We start from the raw sequence: 6777 nt of genomic DNA, 5'->3' as shown, positions 1-6777 counted from the left end.
CGGGGGAACTCAAACTCGGCGCGGCGGAGAAACAGGGGGAATTTTTAATACACCTGCGAAGAGCGCCACAGTCGGCCATCTTCTAACACCTGGTATGAATATTTAAATGTGTGTTTGATGCTCGGTGATCATACAGAAAGGAAGCGTCATAGACGCCGGGTAAGAAGGCGCTTAGAAGACTCCAAGAGGCGCTCTTAGTGCACCGGCGTGTGTATTTAACTCATTAAGGGCGTCCGTTTGAGTTTTCGTTTGTTGTCAGATTTGATGATTTACGGGGAATTCTCAGCTTCATATTCAAAGCGTTCCCGTTTGGCGCTCCAGGCTCGAAATGCTCGGCATTTATATTTCATGATATCAATTTCTCAACAGGAACAATCTCAGGATGTTCCTGTGTTTTACCTGAGGGACGCGTGCCCACTTATTTTTCAAACACCAGCACTGTATGCGATATACGACTGTTTTTGGAGACTATCAACCCTTCTTTAGCACAATGGTGGGCTAACCATGGCCCCTGTTGGATTCGGCCAGCCAAACAAAAATGGTCAATATATGATGGCGATATATGCCTTTGATTTCACTCCTATGTTCTTGACCTTCCAGATGGGTTTAAGTCCTGCAAGTGGCCGTGGTTCCAGCCATCCAGGCCATGATCCCTGGTTCTTGTCACGGTTGCCATGGCGCCCAATTTGTCCCTGCCGTGTGGCGCCAGGTTCTGTCACGGTTGCCATGGCGCCTTATTGGCCCCGCCCAAGGACACCAGCTAAAATGCGATGACAGATTGCTCCCTGACTACTTAAACGCTGTCTTGTGAGTCGCCTGGTGTCGGAGCGTCTGCGAAACTCCTGCTAAACTCTGTTGTGATACGTCAAGGCCTGTGAATCCCCGTTTTTGCCTGTGTTTTTGCTCTTGTTTTGCCAAGCCCTGTGAATTCCCGTTTTTGCCTGTGTTTTTTACTCTTGTTTTGTTCTCGCCCCGATCTGTTTGATTTTGACTACTTCCTAGTTCTGATCAATCTTCGGATCGAGTGTGCGCTCATTTCTCTTCTCCCCAATAAACTGTGAGTAACGTTACGCGAGTGGCTTCTGCTTCCTGTCCTGTTCCTGACCAATGTTCCCTCTGAGCTGAGGCGTGCGCAATTGCGGACTGCGCGCACTGCAGCGCACAAGAAAATCTAGCCAGCGCACAAAAATGAGGGCTCAAAATTGCTAAATAAGAAGCGAATTAAGTCAAAGTTACAGTGCATGAAGGTAAAAATACACGGGTTCCCCCGACGCCGTGTCCTAAATGCGGTATTTTAAAGTCGAGTCGAAGTAGAACAGAGTTGAGTAAAGTTAGTAGAGTTTGTCGAGAACCAGCTTCTTCGGCTCGGCTCACTGAAAGGAACTGGCTCTTTCGGGTTCTGAACGGCTCTTCAGGTTGTTTTTGCTTCTTTAATCCCTATATGACCAAATATTGTGTAAAATGATGCAAAAAATGACTTAAAGGAAGAGGGGAATAGAACAAAAAAGAAAAAAATACCAAAATGAAAAAGTAGTGAATAGCTGAGAAAAAAATATAGAAAACAAGAAGAAAAAAGTAACAGCTAGGAAAAAAACAAAAGATTTTTTAAAGGATTTTTTTAAAAAGTAGAAAAAACATGGAAAAAGAAGAAAAAGTTTTTGTTGCATTCAAATAATTTCCAGTTTTATCAAGTGAATCTTTTTGCCAACATTGGACTTCCACTAAAAATGTGATTAAGTACAGTTCTGTATCTTGCAACCGACTAAATAAGCCCCCATAAATTATTATAAGTATTATGCGACAAAATATATCAGGAAAAAAACAGAAATGGATATCTTGTGAAAGAATTGTAAGAACAAACGACGTTTGTAGGCCCCACAACCTTTCCAATAGTACATGAGTCAATTCATTCAAAAGAGAAAAATAATTTTGCATTGCCGGAAACTCAGCAAAATGTCAAGTTTTGGACATGTTTGATAATTAATTATCTTGCCACACTTGGGATTATGGTTGCTCACTGTTGTTTCAAGCGTTGCTCACCGACTTTGTGTGAACGCTCAGACCTGTGGAAAATTACAGGGAACATTGCTCCTGACATTTCTAACCCCTCTTCTTATATGATAGATCCAAGATATTTAAATTTGGTGAGAGGTTCTAGCTCTCTGTTGTTGATGCTGGGATGTTTGTGGTGATACCTTGGGGGTTGTTGGTCATCACTTTGTTTTCTGTGCTGATTTCTATCCAATACTAGGTTGATGCTTTGTCTAGGCAATGGACCAGATCTCCGAGTTCCTGTTCCTCTCCTGCCAGTCCGGCAATATCATCAGCAAAACTGAGGTTAGTGAACAGTGCGGTACTAATCAATGGTACCATTGGAGCTTGGTCTCCAACCACAGTGGGTGTTAGACAAGGCTGCATTCTCTCTCCAACCTTATTCAACATGTTCCTGAGAAGGATCAAGACCACAGCCCTGGAGTCTGGATCAACATAAAGGTATTTTTGGCCTAGTCACGTCATTTATTTTGTATAGCCCTTAATCACAAAGAGTCTCAAAGGGCTGCACCTTCCCATTAAACTTGTGGAGTTCTTCCATTAAATACACATCATTTAAAGCCTCCTATAGAAGTTCATGGTAAAACAGGATGGGAAGTAAAAGTGTTGTTGAAGGATCCAGTTATTTATTCTATGAAAACATAACTCAGCCATGTAGTTTGCTTGTCAAACCGAGCCTTCTCCATTTAGGCTCTATGGGATGCTCTGCCCTCTGAGATAAAGGCGTGGTCACACAGCCTTTCACGGGCGTGTCGAGGCTGAATCACAGCCTGAAATTTCTGCCCGTGAAGCAGGCGCAGTTGGACGCTTTGAGATCGCGATACAGACGAGATACAGCAGTGCTTTACACGCGGTAAGAAATTCACACGCGGTTGGCCGCGCGAAAAAGTTTTGCGCTGCTCAAAACTTTAGACCACGGTTAACCGCGGGCGGCACACGTGGTACACACGAGGTAAAGACACAGTACGAATGTGCTAGGACGTGCAACGGCCGCGGCCAAGACGTGGTTACACGCGGGTAGGACGCGAAATTTTAGCGGGTTATCGCGGGTGGAGCACGGTCATAGCACGTTTGTTCTGCGCCCGTATCGCGGTGTTATCACGTGCATTAGCGTGTGTACCGCGTGTAAGCACAGTCAAACGCGATGCAGCCGCGGTTACCTGCGATGAGGACGCGGAACAGTCGCCGGCGTCTGTTTCGCGGGCATACCACGGGTAAACAGCGGGTTTAGCCAATTTTGCACATTTTCCACCGCGTCTGCTTCACCGGCAGAAACTTCTGGCCGTGATTCAGCTGCGATACGCTCGTGAAAGGCTGTGTGACCACTCCTTTAGATCTGCAACCTCAGAAGACCTTTATTCTTTGGCTACTGATGTTGATGTTTATACTTTTGTTTTCTTGCCCCTTGAAGTAAAATTCATAGCCCAGGTGTTGCACAGTGCGTTTGGAGCCATTATACAGGCACCTGGACCTGATATAGGCCATCATCCAGAACCTGCTGCATCAGTAAACTGTACTTTTTGCAAGATTTCTTTTATTACAGACGCTCCCCTACTTAGGAAAATTTGAGTTAAGAACAACGGTACGTACGTACATTTTTTTTCGGGATGTTGAAAAATATCTGGACATTGCTGTAAGTTAGATTTTGTATTGTGTGCACCTTTATCCGAGTAGAGGACAGTGCTGTAGTGTGTGGTGCTGTGAGAGCTCACCCTCCATTCACCCTGAAGAAGAATCCGCTTCAGCTTCCTCGTTTGTGCGTAAACCTTCTATACTGTATTGCCAGCGCGCTAAGAAGTTTGACAATTTTATTGTTTAATATCTCGATATGGTTGATGTAAAGTGTAAAGAAGAGGCAAGCCGTTTCTTTTGAAATGAAAATGGACTAAGAAAGCTTGATGCGGTTGAGAAAATGGTTGGATGGCTTTTTTTCGGCCACTTTTTACCACGGAGGAGGAAGTCACCTAACTCTTGAAGCCCATATTCCAAAAGAAGTTAAACTTAACTTTATTCATCTTTAGAAAGCATATTTTATGAAATGTTTATTTTTCAGTACAAAACAATTCAGGGTACTTATACAAGCCTTAAACATACTTATATACAACTTAAAGATACAAATTTAGCACTGAAACAACTTACAAACAAATTCAACTGACGAACGATCGTCTGGAACAAATCTCATTCGTAAGTGGGGGAGCGTCTATACCTATATTTAATGTTGACTGTGTGTTTTCTGCCGATGCCCTTGCAACATCCAATGCAGCCTGGTCATCCCGGAAAGAGGATTACCTCATGTGTGGTCCCTTCTCAAGGTTTGACTGAGGTTTTTGAGTTTTTCCTTGCCCTCATGTAGGTCTTAGATCAGGGGATGGTGTCATAATAGTCTGTAGTTAGTATTACTCTGTGGTCTGTACAGTCCATTGAGACTCCTTGTGATTAAGGGTGTCATAAATAAACATGACTTGACTGAGGTTTTTAGTTTTCCCTTGCCCTCAAGTAGGTGTTAGATCAGGGGATGGGGTTAATAACAGTCTGTATGTTGCAATAGTCTGTGGTCTGTGCAGCCCTTTGAGACTCCTTGTGATTAAGGGAGTCACAATAAATATGACTTGACTTGTAATTGCATCAAGGTTTCTTGATTTTATTAGAAATATTTATTTTGACAAAATGAAGAAAATAAATTGTCAGTACATTATAAAACGCTCTAATTAAAATAGTTACATTAGTATTATTAAGTTTGGTTTCAAAACGGCTATAAAAAAGGCATTATAAAACTAACTATTGCCAAAACTGAAACCATAAGTAGATAAGCCCCTCTTCCACTCAGGAGAGCTTTGGGGGATTCTCATTTTGGCGTATTTTTACTATATCTGTACACAAATAAAACGAAATATTTTCAATACATTCAATACATACTATTTTGGGCAACAATTTCACTTTAGACCGTTCAGATGAAAGTAAGCCAGGGGTGTAAGGAAATAAACTCCGGGCAGCCTATAATACCATAACCAACTTTATCTGGAATGAACTGATTAATACAGTTAAAGCTGCAAGTGCGCATTATTATCAATGGTTATCAATGTATAGTTCATACGATTAAAATGTTTCACAAATTGAAAAGAAATAACTGGCAGATTTGTTCAATAATAGCCAGGTAACAGAAAACCCTTTCATTTATTCATGAAACTACCTTGAGGTGTCAGGAACCAGAACAGGATCAGGACCCAATCGCGTTATGTTTCTCACACAAGCTTTTTATTTTACGGGAAATGGGGAGTCATGCACGTTAGGCAGTCGGTCTAGCGTGGAAAGACAGGAAGCCAGAGACTGATGAGATAGATTCCAATTGCCTGAGTTGATATCAGACAGATGGGGTCAATACTGGACAGGACGGGACGGACAGGATAGATAACGAATCAGGATATCGAAAATAAACAGGAGAAACTAGACGGGAACGGAAACTGGAGAAAATAATAAACAGGACAAAAATAGACGGAAAAAAACTGGAAACCGAAATTAAACAGGACAAAATAAACGGGAACAATACCGGACAGGAAATACCAACAGGAACAGGACTATGTCAAAACCCACGGGGCAGAAGTTCGTTGACGGGCTGACAAAGCAAGCGTGACACTGCTGAGCGCAAAATAGACAGAAAGCCAATTTGTCAACATGCTGGCGCCACATGGGCGGGGCCAATTGGGCGCCATGGCAACCGTGACATGAGGTTCATTGACTATTTTTAAAATTGGAATTAAGAGATACACTGGCAGAAAATAGGGCCCAGGGACCCACACTGGAAATGTAAAAAGCAACATTTTCATATATAAGGAAGCTTATAAGGTGAACAAGAAATGAGAACAAAATTGGGTGATGTATGATTGTTTTTAGCATATTTTATCAGATACTTCAAGTAATGGATCGCCATGGACCCGCTAACATGGGGCGTGTTACCTAAATTAAACACAAATTAATACTACTTCTGGGTTTCTCGCTCTACTTCCAGGTTTTGTAGGCAACAAAGCACTCATTCTATGGCTGACTGTGTCATGACTACCGATGTTATTCACCTGTGCTCTGTGACCCTGATCTGCTCCCTGTCCCTATTTATACCCTCTCCTATCTGTCCCCGTTTGTCAGCCCGTCTGCGAACCTCAGTTAACACTAGGCAAGCCTTTTTCGACCCTGACTCACACCTGTTTTTGCTCCTGTCTTTCCTCCGGCTTCGACCGTTTTTGATCCTGACCACGTCTGCTCTTCCGTCCCGGCTTTCGACCTCTTTTGTCCCCAACCACGTCTACTCTCCTTTCCTGGCTTACGACCACGTTTTTGCTCTCTGTCCTGGCTACCGACCTGTTTTCCGTCCCCGACAATGCCATCGCTCGCAACGGAAGATCCACTTCCGCGTTCGGAGCGACCTGCTTCCCGCGTCCAGCAATCAACGGATCGTGGGCGCAATCCTTTCTCTTTGTGAGAAACTTTTGAGAAAAGCAACGCAAGTGGGTTCTGTCTCCGTTCTGGTCCTGACAGACTGGGCGGTTGCATGTCAAATCAGTCTCCATCCACGTAGGAGGATTAACTTTAAAGTGTTGAAATACTGCTTAAACAATTACATTTCGTGTTACTCCGGAGAGTAGTAATCAAGGGTATGTACTTCATTTCCGCGTATTGGCACATGTTCTCAACGCACTGTATTGTATTGTTGCGGTTTTCGGTCCAAACCTT

The sequence above is a fragment of the Urocampus carinirostris genome, chromosome 20 (genome assembly GCF_059441175.1).
Source record: "Urocampus carinirostris isolate Australia breed hairy pipefish chromosome 20, RoL_Ucar_1.0, whole genome shotgun sequence".
Classification (NCBI taxonomy): domain Eukaryota; kingdom Metazoa; phylum Chordata; class Actinopteri; order Syngnathiformes; family Syngnathidae; genus Urocampus; species Urocampus carinirostris.
Note: the sequence above shows the minus strand (reverse complement) of the source record.